At 50.9% G+C, this 14536-nt stretch overlaps 1 protein-coding gene across 8 annotated transcripts in view; it reads right to left on the minus strand.

The window, feature by feature from the left end:
- LOC102159510 (dehydrogenase/reductase SDR family member on chromosome X) overlaps window positions 1-14536 on the minus strand; it is a 334565-nt gene that overhangs the window by 113641 nt on the left and 206388 nt on the right. The window lies entirely within an intron of this gene.

The raw sequence follows: 14536 nt of genomic DNA on the forward strand, positions 1-14536 counted from the left end.
ATCACAGTCACATCCACCATCTTTACCGTCATCTCCACCATCATGACCATCACTTCCACCATCATCACAGTCACCTCCACCATCTTTACCGTCATCTCCATCATGACCATCACCTCCACCATCTTTACCGTCACCTCCACCATCTTTACCATCATCTCCATCATCACCGTCACCTCCACCATCTTTACTATCATCTCCATCATCACCGTCACCTCCACCATCTTTACTATCATCTCCATCATCACCGTCACCTCCACCATCTTTACCGTCACCTCCACCATCATGACCATCACTTCCACCATCTTTACCGTCACCTCCACCATCTTTACCGTCATCTCCACCATCATCACAGTCACTCCACCATCTTTACCGTCATCTCCACCATCATGACCATCACTTCCACCATCAACATCATCACCGCCTTCACCATCACTGTTATCTTCAGCATCATTATCCCCACCATCATCATCATAACTTCCCTCCCCTTCACCATCAGCACCCTCCTCCTCCTCACCACAACTCTCACCCTTGAGAATCTGAATCCCCTCTCATGAGTCATAAGAATGGCCACTTAGGCTTCTGAGGAAACAGCCTGGCCTGAAAAGACTCTCCCTCGTGTCTTTATCCCTCAAAGACAGTTGTCTGACTGATGCTTTCCTTTGGGCAGTGGGGCCCCCTCGCTGCCGAAAAACAAGGGAAAGTGATGATCAAACCTCCTTGGGAGACAGCTCCTAAATGGCCTCATAACAAATTGGTCTGGTTTGAGCCTCCTAAGCAATTTCCAGCACAGATTCATCCCTTACACTCCTTTGTTATGTGTTACCTCACGGCTCCTTGGGAATCCATTAATGGAAACTCAAGTGAATACCATGTCTTTCTCTACTTCCTCTTCCCTTGAACAAGTTTGGTTTCTCTCTGGAGGAACATGCTGTCCTGAATAACCATAGGCATAGAAATGTTCATTTCTGCTACTTTGCCCTTCCAGAAGAGCCATCTCTAAAAGAATGCATATCTAGGTAGGACTGGGCTGCCTTGCTGTACAGCAGAAATTGGCACAAAATTGTAAATCAGCTTTTTTAAAAAAAGTTTTAAAAAAAGAAAAGAAAAAGAAAAAAACGAAGAGACATCTGGCAATCTGGAAATGAAAACACTCAGGTGGACCCATCCACTAATTTTGAAAGAGTGGCTTTAGATTCTTCTAGGGGTGAGCATCTTTGAGATCAAACTCAGATGAAAATCAGAGAAGATACATATGGAAGCTGTGCTGGGAAATGTATTGGGAAAAAGAATTGGAGGAGGAAGGCTGGTTATTTAGCTCAGACATGGCTGCATGTAACTAGACCAAGGAAGGGAGTCTCCCCATGGTCACAGGTCCCGTAGGGGGAGCAACAGAAAATCAGGGGCACCAAATCTGTCAGTTCCTTCTGAGCTGCTGTGGGCTGATGGCTGCATCCTGGCCCCATCAACAAGGCTTGGCAGTGTATTTTTAGCAAAGTTATAGCTTGAGAACCAAACTTGAGTCAATCTGGGAGGAAAGCCCAGCTGACAACCATGACTCAACAAGGCCAGCCTGAGACTCCACAGGTTCAAATGGTTATTCAAACAGATGAATGGTACCAGGCTGCCAAGGTGACATGGCCAGGTGTCTGTCCAGGTGGATAAAGCTGGCGAAAGAAATCCAGACATGAAAAGTTTGGAAAATGAGGCAGGAAGACTTGCCATTGTGATGAGCCAGCCATCCACCCACCCGTCCAAGCATCCATCCATTCACTGTCCATCCATCCATCATTCATCCATCCATATCCATCCATCCACTCATCCATCAACTCACCCATTCATATCCACCCATTCACCCATCCATCCATTGATCCATCATCCATCCACATCCATCCATATCCATCAATCCACTCATCCAACAAGCATGCGTGATGTACCAGGAACTTCCCCAGCCTCGGGGACACAAAGCATAAAGACATGGTCCTGCTAACAGGACTCCAGGCTCCCAGTCAGAGTTGAGGCGTCAAGAAGAAAGATTCACAAGGAAGGGCACTGAGGTTGGGTGACTGCAATACTAGGATGTAGCCATCTCTTGCTTTAGAATGATGGCTCACAAAAAACAGGGGGGATTGTGATGCAGGGGTTAACTCAGGATTCGGGGATTGGTACCAAGGACCTCACCCCCGCCCCCCATCTCTGGCAGCCCAGTGAGAACAGAGATATCATTTTACGTTCTTCATGAAGATCTGGTGCAAGAAGGACTTTCTCCACGGGCAGCTTTAAAGTTCCCTCTTTCGCTGGATCTAGGAATTGACATGGACATGAACTTCCAAGTGGAGACATGGGAGGAGACAGTGAAAGACGCCTTCTGTAAAGATAAGGGGATGGAGGAGGAGAACAAAACCCAAGGGTGGAAGTTAAAGATGAGATGCAGGGGTGAGAGGACCCTTCAAGGGGAGCTGGAGAGAGGGTAGCACTTGCTCTGGTGAAGGGCAAAAAATGCCTAAGGCAGAGGAGGATGCCAGGAGCACAAGACTGTAGTTGTTGAGGACAGCGTTGCTCTAGGAATGACACGGACTCAAGGGCAGCTGCAGGACACAGGGCAGGTCATGGTTGGGTGGGTTATCTGGGGGAAGCTGGAGGATAGAAGGCCTTGACCGGGTGGCCAAGGGCTTGAGCTCACAGGCAACGAGAGACAGTGGAGGCATGGCTGGAAGAGGACGGCTCTTCTCCATGCCCTGGATTCTGGTGGAGAGAGACTGGGAGCAAGAGAACAGGAGAGCACGGCTCTAACTGACCCTTGCAAAGAACCGCTCACAGCAGAAGAGCAACAGAGAAACCAAAGCACAAGAGCAATTTCCAAAGAAGGTGAGTGAGTAAGGGAACACCACAAAGTCGCTCACACTCAGTTGTCATGGGGGCTCCAATCATGGGTTTCCTCTGAAGAAATCATTGTGTTTTTAAGATAGAGTAAACCGGGGAGTTCCCCGTGTGGCTCAGCAGGTTATGAACCCAGCTCGTGTCCATGACGATGCAGTTTGACCTCTGGCCTTGCTCAGCGGGTTAAGGATCCAGTGTTGCTGTGACATGTGGTGTAGGTGGCAGATGCAGCTGGGATCCTGTGTTGCTGTGGCTGTGGTGTAGACCCGCACCTACAGCTCTGATGGACCCCTAGACTGGGAACCTCCGTATGACGCAGGTGCAGCCCTAAAAAGGAAAAAAAAAAGACAGAATAAATGGAGAGAATGCATGAGCAGCAGAGCCAGGTGTCGATGTTGTAATTAAAAGTATTATGTGAATAAGAGAGAGAGAGAGTTTTACTGAGAACATAAGTAGCCACGAAGACGTGTTGGGGGAAATTCAGCGTCCCCGGGGAAGTGCCCCCTTCCATCATCCAGCCTTACCGATGATGGCAAAGCCTGTGATGCGGCCACAGGAAAGAACCGGCCATTCTTGACTAGCTTACTTTTTTTGTTGTGAACACTTTCGCTTATTTATTTTTCGAAATGAATAATGAAAAAATTAACGCCTCACACGCTGAGCTCTTAAACAGGTAAAAGAGCATGAAGCACTTTTTATAGTCTATGGCCATTCCACCCTGAACACAACCCATCTCTTCTGAAATTCGGGGGGGGGGGTTGTATATTTTTTTAGGGCCCCACCCGCGACAGATGGAGGTTCCCAGGCTCGAGGTCCAATCAGAGCTGTAGCTGCAGGTCTACACCACAGCCACAGCAATGCAGGGTCTAAGCTGCAACTGTGACCTACACCAGAGCTCATGGCAACACCGGATCCTTAACCCACTGAGCGAGGCCAGGGATCGAACCTGAGTCCTCATGCATACTAGTCGGGCTGGTTACCACTGAGCCACCATAGGAACTCCCGAAATACTTTTTAGAAAAAAATTGCTCAGCAACTGCGCTCGAGTGGTCAGTGGGTCCCCTTGTCCCCATGGTCATAGTTCTGCAGTTTAGGAAACCATGGAGCTGGACATGCATGAGGTTTTGTCCTTTTATGTATCACGGAATTCCATTTGCTAACCGTCTTTCTTCACTTAATTTTATTTTTATTGGAAGATAGTCGATTTACAGTGTTGTGTCCATTTCTGCTGCACAGCAAAGTGACCCAGTCAGACATATATTTACCTTCTGTTTCTCATACGATCTTCCATCCTGGTCTCTCCCAAGAGGCTGGACAGAGTTCCCTGTGCTGGACAGCAGGACCTCACTGCTGATCCATTCTCAATGTCCTAGTTTGCATCTACTCACCCTAACCTCCCCGTCCATCCCACTCCCTCCCCCTTGGCAACCGCATGTCTGTTCTGCACGTCTGCGAGTCTGCTTCTGTTCTGTAGACCGGTTCATTTGCGCTACATTTTAGATGCCACATAGAAGTGACATCACGTGGTGTTTGTCATTCTCTGTCTGACTTCACTGAGGATGACAATCTCTAGGAGCCCACTTTCAATACAGTAATGGAGTAAAAGGAATACGTACAGTCACTCTCCACTATAATATCTAAACGTGTGACCAGCAGAGAGTCTAGGATGCCAACATACAGGGACTTTGGGACACACACAGGCTCTGACCTCTGTTGCAGAAAAAGATTCAAGTGGATGCAAACTAGAACGGATTAGCCATGAGGTCCTGCTGTCCAGCACAGGGAACTCTATCCAATCTCTTGGGACAGACCAGGATGGAAGAGAATATGAGAAAGGGAATGTATGTATATGTATGACGGGGCCACTGTGCTGTACAGTAAGAATTATCACAAACCTGTAAATCAATGATAATTTAATTTAAAAATAAATTTTAAAAAGATTCGATCAGGGATTTGAGCTGTTGGGACGCAATCTCTGTGACCTGTGCATTCGGAATTAACAGAACAACCAGAACTCACGTGCTGGAATAATGGTGGAACTGGAAAGGAAGGGGAGAGGGGCCCGCCTTCCTTTGTCCTTAAATGGTTATGTAGACTGGCCAGCGGGGACCGGCTGTCGAGCACAGGGAACTCTACCCAGTACCCTGTGATAACCTATAAGGGAAAAGAATCTGAAAGAGAGTGGTTGTGTGTACATGGATTACGGAGTCACTCTGTTGTACAGCAGAGACGACCACCACCTTACAAATCAACTCAACTTCAATAAACCTTAGAAAAAGGAGTACGAAGATGTGGTCCATATACACAACGGAATATTACTCAGCCATAAAAAAGAACGAAATCATGCCATTTGCAGCCACATGGATACACCTAGAGACTCTCATCCTCAGTGAGGTAAGTCAGACAGAGAGGACAAATGCCATAGGATATCACTTTTCTGTGGAATCTAAAATACGGCACACAAACGAACCTTTCTACAGAACAGAAACTGACTCATAGACATGGAGAACAGACGTGTGGTTGCCAAGGGGGAGCGGGGGGAGCGGGCTGGATGGGGAGTTTGGGGTTCGTAGATGCAAACTATGACACTGAGAATGGATCAGCCATGAGGTCCTGCAGTCCAGCACAGGGACCTCTCTCCAGTCTCCTGGACTTGACCATGAGGGAAAATTACACGAGGAAAAGGATGTATATCTGGGCCACTATGCTGTACAGCAGAAACTGACACAACACTATACTATAATAAAAAAATTTAAAAAAGAATTAAACCTGGACGTCCTGCTGTGGCGCCACAGGAGCGGCAGTATCTTGGGAGCGCTGGGACACAGGTTCGATCCCCAGCCCCGGCACAGTGGGTTAAGGATCTGGCGTTACCTCAGCGGGCGCTTACGTTGTGACTGCAGTTTGGGTGCGATCCCTGGCCTGGGAACTCCATATGCTGCGGGGTGGCCAAAAAAATTCAGAAAAAGAAAGGAAGAAAGCAAAAAAGAAATCGGTATTTACAAATTCGGGAGAGTCTGCAAAGATCAGGAAAGGGAGAGAGAGATAGCGTCCCTGTGTGTTCAGGATGGCATTTGAGACAGGGCTTGGCATCTCTCCCATAGGAACTTGTAGGACAGAAAACAAGGCTGCCTGAGAATCACACCAGTGAAACTGACCCTCCCGTCCTCACCCAGTGGGTGCCACGGTCTATGCTGAGAGCAAACCTGGAGTCTGCCTGTCATGGTGAAACTGAAGCCTGGGGGACCTCCCCAAGCTCAGATGAACCGAACCTGGCTCGCGTCTCCCGGAGGCAGATGGAAACGTGCCTGGGATCGAATACGCGGGAATCCAGTGAATCCAGTTACTCTGGGTGTGCAGAGAGCCGGAGCTGTCAGTTTCTGCCAACACAGCCCAGAACGTTCCATGGAAAAATCAAGCAGTTGGATAATGGACGCGAATGAGTCAGGTGCAATCCCGACCCTCGGAGTCTCGTGTTCATACCTATAGAATATCATATCCATTCTCATAGCATTAGACCGTGCAAACGCCCAAGGAGCTGAGCTCTCAGGGCCCTTTGCAATGAGGACGGCCACGTGTTGCTGGTGGACTCTGCAAAAGGGATCGGATTCCTGAACGGCAACAGACACAGCAGGAGAGGTTCCTTTGTGGCTTTTAGGAGTCATGCTGCGATCCCCGACGCTCGTGGGTTGCTCTGATTCCAACCCCAGAGAGCTGCATGCAAGAATATCTGAGATCATCTGTTTTTCTTCCTTCCTTTTGATTTCTCTTTTCTTTTTCAGGCTGCATCCGCGGTATCTGGACGTTCCCAGGTTAGGGGTCGAATCGGAGTTCAGTTGCCAGCCGACACCACCGCCACCGCCACGCCGGATCCAAGCTGCATCTGTGACCTACACCACCGCTTGTGGCAGTGAGTGAGGCCAGGGATGGAACCTGCATCTTCATGGATCCTAGTTGGGTTCTTAACCTCCTGAGCCACCAAGGGAACTCCCAGCCACACTGCTTTAAATCATTTGGGCGAAACCTTTCAGACTTTCTGGTCTGATGCCCAAGGTGGGAGATGGCCAGAGAGATGGGCAGAGACCCAATTTTATGACAAGTGTTCACTGCAGGGTCACAACCACACAGCTGTCTACACACTCAGGAAACTCTCTTGTGTAGACACTCCTTCCCCCCACCCCGGAGCACATTACAACTGCCCTCGCCAAGTCCGGTCCCCACATAAACCAGTCTATCCTTTTTTTCCCCCAATTAGCCTAAAATCTGAAGCTCAAGGGCACATTTCTAAAAGTATCCATCACTCCATCATTTTTTAAAATTTTCCCCCACTGTACAGCATGGGGACCAAGTTACACTTACATGTATACATTTTTTCCCCCACGCTTTGTTCTGTTGCAACATGAGTATCTAGACATAGTTCTCAATGCTATTCAGCAGGCTCTCCTTATAAATCCATTCCAAGTTGTATCTGATAACCCCAAGCTCCCGATCCCTCCCACTCCCTCCCCCTCCTGGGGTGGCCACAAGTCTATTCTCCAAGTCCATGATTTTCTTTTCTGAGGAGATGTTCATTTGTGCTGGATATTAGATTCCAGTTATAAGTGCTATCATGGTATTTGTCTTTGTTTTTCTGACTCATTTCACTCAGTATGAGAGTCTCTAGTTCCATCCATGTTGCTGCAAATGGCATTATGTCATTCTTTTTTATGGCTGCGTAGTATTCCACTGTGTGTATATACCACATCTTCCTCATCCAATCATCTGTTGATGGACATTTGGGTTGTTTCCATGTCCTGGCTATTGTATCACTCCACCTTAACCACATGTTTCTCGTCCTTGTCAGGATTAGATGACGATCCACCTGCTGGGGCCCCTGGTCATGTGGGGACAGAGGACATGCAGGACCTCGGCAGACTATCACCAAAAGCCAGCCTGGCCCTTCCCCCTTCATGGACGTCCAGGCAGGTGAGGTGGACGTCCAGGTGCATCTACTTTGCGGTCTATTTCCCAGCATCCGGGCCACGGGAAGACCTCACAATATTGCTGTGGACAGACAGCTGCCTCCTCTCCCTCCCTCAGCCAGGGAGTCTCTCAAGGACCGCAGAGAACGTAGAACTCCTTCTGTCTTGTACCTGGTCGTGGAAAGGGACACCCCAACCCAAGCCCCCCGAGAGAGCCTTTCAGGAAGCTTTTGATCTCAACAGAAATGGGAGGCTCTCCCATCCACCTCTCAAATTCTTCTTCTTCTTCTTTTTTTTTATTGGAGTTAGATTTATTTTTTATTAAGGGATCGTTGATGTACAGAGTCGAGTCCATTTCTGCTGTACAGCATAGAGCACTTACAGGTTCTCAAATTAAGGGAAATCAGTCAAAGAGAAAGATAAAAAAAAAAAAAACCCATAGGTTATCGCTTCTGTGTGGGACCTAAAATGCGGCACAAATGAACCTGTCTACAGAACAGAAACAGACTCAGAGACACAGAGAACAGACTTGGGGTTGCCAAGGGGGAGGGGGAGGGGGAGGGAGGGGACGGACGGGGAGTTTGGGGTTCGTAGATGCAAACTAGGACATGGACAATGGATAAGCCATGAGGTCCTGCTGTCCAGCCCAGGGAACTCTATCCGGTCTCCTGGGATAGACCGTGATGGAAGAGAATACGAGAAAAAGAATGTATGTACATGTGTGACGGGGTCACTCTGCTGTGCAGCAGAAACTGACAGAACACTGTAAATCAACTATACTTTAATGTAAAAAATATAAATTAAAAACTATGGCACAGACGAACCTCTCTGCAAAACAGAAACAGACTCGCAGACACAGAGCACAGACGTGTGGTTGCCAAGGGGGAGGGGGAGGGAGGGGACGGACGGGGAGTTTGGGGCTCGTAGATGCAAACCCTGACACTGAGAATGGATAAGCAGTGAGGTCTATGATTCCTTTTTATCCACGTGTTGGTGTGGCTCTTCTCTTCTGCTGCCAACACGGGGCACGCCAAGCTTCCTACGGCAGCCACACTGTGTCAGGTTCACTCAGGATCAAGCAGTCACCCCAGGGAAAGGCGGTCAGTATCCATCAGCCACACAGTTTGGCTGCTGGGGACAGTTCATGGGCTGAGAGATGGCAGTGCCCATGTTGCCAAGCCCCCAAGAATATAGGGCGGGGCACGAAGGCGGGACACGGATCTGGTGCAGCAAGAGAAGGCTGAGGAGGTGAACATGAGCCTCGGGCCACTCTCGGGAAGACGTCATGGCTCGTGATGGCGAAGCCGCTGTCCTTGGCAGAGGCGCATGACACATCCAGCTCCAAGGCACCTGTCTAGCGGTTTTCTCCACAGACGTCTGTGCAAACCTCTCCATGGGCAAGAAAAGTCACAGGAGAAGTGAGAAAAGCTCCTTCCCCCTCTGTGCAAAGGAATAATAAAAATCTGTGCCCAGGGAACCCAAGGAGGATCCATACCAGAAAAGGGCGGCATTGCCCACAGGGGAGCAGGCGCGACGGGTGTGGGATTAGCTGAGTCCTTTAACGGAACAAACATAGCATCGGAGCTCCTATTCATTACCTGAAGCTGCTATCAGAACACTTTCAGGACTTCGTGTTGTGGCTCAGCGGGTAAAAGACCCGAAGGGTCTCCATGGGGACGCAGGTTCGATCCCTGGCCTCACTCCATGGGTTAAGGATCTGGTGTGGCCGTGAGCTGTGGGGTAGGTCACAGACTGGGCTCGGATCCCACGTTGCTGTGGCTGTGCCGTAGGCTGGCAGCTGCAGCTCCTGTGCAGCCCCTAGCCTGGGACCCTCCACATGCTGCAGGTGTGGCCCTAAAAAGTAAAATCTCAGGCTAAATAAAACACGGGCATGATTCTCCATATCTTCTTCCAGTGTGACTTCTGCCTCATTTACCGCTCCCTCCTCCTCACCCATCCGGGGGACGAGACTTGGGGGTTCTCCCATCCTGTTCACCTTCTGGAGCTTTCCTCTTGTTTCTGTGAACGTCCACCTCACTGTCTGCGGAGGCTCCACCTGAGAACCCTGGGCGTCTCATGAGAGGACCTCACGGTGGCCGTGCGTTGCTTCTCCTCCCCAAGGGGGTAAAGCTTCAAGGCCCCCACCCCTGTGGGGAATCCGGGCATCTTCCAGGAGAACACCCGCCCCAGGCCCAGGCGTCTAGGTCCTGGAAGGGGACAGGTGCATGAGCAGAGGCAGGCGGCCACCCCGCGCAGGCGCGTGGGCGCTGACGTGCTGGGACGTGATGCCCCGCTCCTGCCGCCCATGGAGGCTCTGGCGTCCCCAGCTCTCCGCCCTGACCTCCTTCTCAGCCTCCGTCCCCAAGCAGGATCTCTTTGGGGTGACGATGGACAGAGCCATGTGGGTGGACACAGCCCCACCTCTTCCTCTCTGGGGACCCAACATTTCTCTGCCTGGCCTTTCCTCACAGCCGCACCCCCGCCGTTCCCTGACGCCTCCACACCTGGGTGCTTGGGGACAAGGCGTTAAATGTCAGGCAGACCCTATAGAGAAAGTGATGGTGTCACCTCCTTACAAGGTCTGCCCACACCTGGACCAGGAAGCCCAGGATTTATGAGTTCATGACACGTGGCTTTATGACCAGCAGCCCGTCCACTGCGCTGGGGGCCGGGAAGCTGTGGTTGGGCGGGGGTGAGTTCTGGGCGCAGCTGTCCCCTCAAAGGCAGGAGACACGTTACACCAGTTCCCCCGCCTCCTCGGCCTCCATCCATCTGAGCCAGACGGGGTCCATGTCTGCAGGAGACACCGGTCCTGCCTGAGCATCCTGCCGACTCGCCACCAGCCTGGCAACGTGGAGCTGCTGAGCACCGATTCGGGACATGGCCCTGCCACGCAAGACCAACCATGAAGCGGGCGCGGGTGTGCGTCACAGCCCTGCTTGCCTACAACTCCCGGAAAAGGGGTGTTCCTAGAAAGCAGACCCGCCTCTCCATCGAAGCACAGATCCAGATCCACCTGCTGCAGGAAGACATGATTTTCCCACAACTTGGGACACCGTCTTCCTCACTCCGTCCCCCAGCCCAGCATCTCCTTGAAAGTAGAAAGAATCAGAGTTCCTGTTGTGGCTCAGTGGGTTAAGAACCCGACATAGTGTCCGTGAGGATGTGGGTTCGATCCCTGGCCTCGCTCAGCAGGTTAAGAACCCGACATACTGTCAGTGAGGATGCGGGTTCGATCCCTGGCCTCGCTCAATGGGTTAAGGATCCAGCATGGCCATGAGCTGTGCTGTAGGTCACAGATACGGCTTGGATCTGGTATTGCTGTGGCTGTGGTGTAGACCGGCAGCTGCAGCTTGGGCTCAAACCCTAGCCTGGGAACTTCCATATTCTGTGGGTAGGACTGTAAAAAGAAAAGAAAAAGAAAAAAGAATCAACCATACTTCAATAAAATTTTTAAAAAAGGGAAAAAAGAGGGAATCACCCAAGTGTCTTTTGACAGGAGACGAGTGCTGTTATAATGCACTTTCCAGTTTCGGTGTTTCTGATGCTTTGACCTCATGGGGTTCTTGCTGACTTCCTAGGGGTGGCCAGTTCCTAGAGAGAGCCAAGGACTCGCCTTTCAAATGCCCACTGACCCAGGCAGAGCCCCTCATCTCCTCTGTGGGGCTCCCCTAGTCTGGGCCTCTGTGCACCTTCCTTTGTCCCCCTGCCCCAGGGCCAGGTGCCAGCAACTAGAACAGCCCTGCACCTCAGGACCGGCTGGTATATGTCACACCAGCCCCCCGTAAGCCTGCTCCCCTGCCTCACCTGTTCCCTCCTGCAGAAACCACAGTACAGGTGCTTGTCTTGTTCCCCTTCCACCTGCCTCCTGACCCACCCCGGAGCTGCCCCGTGTAACCCTGCATGGCGTGGCATGTCCCCTCCTCTTAGAAATGGCGAGTCACCAGCTGTCTCTTTTTTCTCCTGTTCTTGTAGAGGTAAAACCAACGAATAAAAATTGCATCGCTTTCACAGGAATACTACTCAGCCATAAAAAAGAACGAAATCATGCCATGTGCAGCCACAGGGATGCAATGAGAAATTCTCAACTTCAGCGAAGTGAGTGAAGAAAGAGAAAGACAAACACCATATGAGACCACTTTTATGTGGAGTGTGGAGTCTAAAATGTGGCACAGATGATTCTACCTACAGAACAGAAACAGACTCACAGACGTGGAGGACAGCTGTGTGGTTGCCAAGGGGGAGGGGGAGGGATGGACGGGGAGTCTGGGGTTCGTAGACTCAAACCATGACACTGAGAATGGGTAAGCTGTGGGGTCCTACTGTGCAGCGCAGGGAACTCTAGCCAGTCTCCTGGGATAGACCAGGATGGAAGAGTCTATAAGAAAGGAAATGTATACATATGCATGACTGGGTCACTGTACTGTGCCACAGAAATGGGCACAACCCTGTAAATCAACTATATTTTAATTTAAACAATGGTGAGGCTTGGGCTGGCATATGCCAACTGAGGAATATGGAATAGCCGGTTCGCAGGGACCTGCTGTCTGGCACAGGGAGCACGACCCGTCTTCTGGGCTAACCCAGATGAGGCTGGGTGTGTGTTTCTGTGTGCATACCTGAATCATCTGCATTGACACCACAGGACACCTCTGCTATATGTCCATCTAAAACCCATGGTTAAGACGGCAAATCCTACGCTAGGTTAGTTTACCGCCATGGAACCAGTAATAATAAAAAGAACGCCACGTAACCGCCATCCGCAGGTTATACGTCAGAAGAAGGTACTCTCACCTGGAGTAATAGCTGCTTCCATCTCAGGCCTGGGATTGCTTCTTGCGTCTCTGGGTATCTCGCGAAGCCAGAGCCTCGGCACCCACAGGGTGGCGCGTGCATCCAAAGCATCTTGTGGAAAGGCACGGGAGGGGCTGTCCTTGGCACCCTAGTGCAGGACCGCCTTCCAAGCACGTGCAGGAGGGATTGCATCCTCGAAGCTGCTGGCAGGGTGGTTCTGAGGACACGGGACATCGGTCTGTTGAGTTTTCCGGTGCGTAGGCGGAGTCTGTGTGGGAGGACTGTCAGAGCTGCCCTCATTTCATCACACTAAGCAGCCGTGCACCAAAGGACCATGGCATCTCAGTGACGTGCCGGGCATGGTATGCCTGTGGCCGCCCACAGCAGCGCAACAGGGCGGGTACCACCAGCTCCGTTTTAGGAGCAGCGGGTTTGTGCCTCAACATCTGTGTCCAACGGATCCACTGAGCTGCGTCCCCGGGCTCTGGAGAGAATGAAATCCACAACCGAGTCTCAACCAGGAACCAGAGGTCCCTTTTCCTCGAGCACTTTGCTCGAGGTGCCTCTGTGCCCTCGGAGCTGCCTGGTGGCTTTAGGCAGTGAGCTCTGGACGCACCCATTCAGGGGAGAGGGGATGGTGACACAGAACTCAGGCAGCAGAAGCCCCAGGAAGCAGATCGAGCAGCCCGAAATCAAAATCAGATGCACGGCTGATTTCTGGCGGCTTTCTGCTCTTTCAGCCCCTGCCTGGACTGAACGGGGTGAACGGCAGCGCCTCCCACGACGGGGGCTCTGCACGCAGAACAGGATGAAACAGTTCTACTCCCAGCGCTGCAGCTCACAGACACTGCAGCCCTTTCCTCCTGGGGTCCTTTCCCGGCTTATCCTCCGGGACGGTGGAAATCTGAGCAAGCCGCCCGCCGCTTGGAGTCTGCATCTGCCGGCTCCAGTGGTGGCTGTGACGATGGCAATAAATGACAGTGCAGATGGTGAAGGCGGACGAGAGATGTGGAGGCTCGACTGTCTGTGTGCTTCTTACGGACCTAAGAGTTCTGCATCCTTTATTTTCATTTTCTTTTAATTTTACACAAGTGTGTCACTACGAAAAGACCAAGCTGGACCGCTCCATCTATGCTGTCTAAGGGTACCCTGCTCCCAGCATGCATGCTTCTCCAACTCTGATCTTTTTGCTTTTATTTCTACCATCTGGCACTTTATCTGTGTTATTATTATGGCAGAATAAGATGTAAGAATTAGGCGTTTTGGACATTACCCCCCACCAGTCATAAGCAACATGAGGCAGGGGTGGAGGGCGCTGTCTCATTTATAGATGTTATCTTAGATGCTCGATGAACCCCTGAAGACTTGAATCTTCCAGAAACTCCTCTGAGGCAGTCAAGTTATAGTTCCCGTTTCCCAGATAAGAAAAGGGGGTGGTTTCCATAGCAACTGCACCAACTGACATTCCCACCAAGAGTGCAGGAGGGGTCCCTTTTCTCCACACCCCCTCCAGCATTTGTTATCTGTAGACTCATGAATGATGGCCATTCTGACTGGTGTGAGGTGGTACCTCATGGTAGTTTTGATGTGCACTTCTCTAACGATGAGTGATGCTGAGTGGTTTTTTGTTTTTTCATGTGCCTACTGGCCATCCGTACATCTTCTTTGGAGAAATGAGTATTTAGGTCTTCTGCCCGTTTTTTGATGCCATTTGCAGCAACATGGGTGCAACGAGAGATTCTCGTACTACGTGCAGTGAGCCAGAGAGAGAAGGACACATACCAGAGGATATCACTTCTATGTGGAAGCTAAACTATGGCACCAATGAACCTGTCTACAGAGCAGACACAGACTCACAGAGAGAACAGATGTGTGGTTGCCGAGGCGGCCGGGGAAGGAGTGGG

This window comes from Sus scrofa, unplaced genomic scaffold, assembly GCF_000003025.6.
Source record: "Sus scrofa isolate TJ Tabasco breed Duroc unplaced genomic scaffold, Sscrofa11.1 Contig905, whole genome shotgun sequence".
In the NCBI taxonomy this organism is placed as follows: Eukaryota; Metazoa; Chordata; class Mammalia; order Artiodactyla; family Suidae; genus Sus; species Sus scrofa.